Source organism: Octodon degus, unplaced genomic scaffold (assembly GCF_000260255.1).
Source record: "Octodon degus isolate 3935 unplaced genomic scaffold, OctDeg1.0 scaffold00044, whole genome shotgun sequence".
In the NCBI taxonomy this organism is placed as follows: Eukaryota; Metazoa; Chordata; class Mammalia; order Rodentia; family Octodontidae; genus Octodon; species Octodon degus.
The window spans coordinates 8,841,775-8,842,888 of NW_004524620.1; the positions used below are offsets into that span (position 1 = coordinate 8,841,775).

General features: G+C 33.4%; 1 protein-coding gene across 3 annotated transcripts in view; it reads right to left on the bottom strand.

Annotated features, from left to right (window-relative positions):
- Frem1 (FRAS1 related extracellular matrix 1) overlaps positions 1 to 1,114 on the bottom strand; it is a 171,269-nt gene that overhangs the window by 86,194 nt on the left and 83,961 nt on the right. The window lies entirely within an intron of this gene.

A 1,114-nucleotide genomic window follows, 5' to 3' on the forward strand; every position in this document is an offset into this window, starting at 1 on the left:
AGACAGTCTGAACTTCAAACCAAGAATGATCAAATGAAATAAAGAAGGCCACTATATACTAGTTAGAGGAAAAATTCAAGAGGAAGAAATAACAATCATAAATATGTATGCACCAAACACGGGAGCACCCAACTATATAAGACAAACTTTAATAGACCTGAAAAATCTAATATCCAATACAGCAATCATAACACCCCCTTATCCCAAAAAGATAGATCAGCTAAACAAAAAATTAGCAAAGAAGTAGCACAAATGAACCAGAGCTTGGAACAAATGGAGTTGGTAGACATATGCAGAGTGTTTCCCCCAACCACAGCGGAATACACATTTTTTTCAGCTGCACATGGATCATTTTATAAAATAGACCACATACTGGTCCATAGGTCATGCTTAAGTATATGCAAGAAAACAGAAATTATCCTATACATATTATCTGACCACAATGCAATGAAACTGGAAATAAATAACAAAAGAAACCAGAAAAACCCACTAAATACACGGAAATTAAACAAACACTCTACTCAGCAATCAATGGATTACAGATGAAATTAAACAAGAAACTCAACAATATCTACAATTCAATGAAAATTCCTTCACAACTTATCAGAATTTATGGGATGCAAAGAAAGAAGTTCTTAGAGGGAAATTCATAGCTGTGAACTCACACATTAGGAAAACAGAATGGGAACAAATAAACACCCTAACGCTACACCTCTGACATCTAGAAAAGGAAGAGCAAACCAAACCCAGAGCCCAAAGACAGGAAGAAATCATAAAGATTAAAGCAGAAATTAATTCAATTTAGATAAAGAAAACAGTTCAAAGAATTAATGAAACAAAAAGTTGGTTCTTTGAAAGATTAAATAAAATTGATAAGCCCCTAGCCAACCTCATCAAAAAGAGGAAAGAAAAAATTCAAATACAATAAATAATGAAATGGGTGTAACTACTACAGACCCAGTGGAAATTCAGAAGATTATCAATAGCTACTTTGAGAATCTTTACCCTCACAGAATAGAAGACACAGATGAAATGGACAGATTCCTAAAAAGGTACAAATTACCAAAACTGAATCAAGAAGATATAACAACTCTCAATAACCCAATAACAGCCA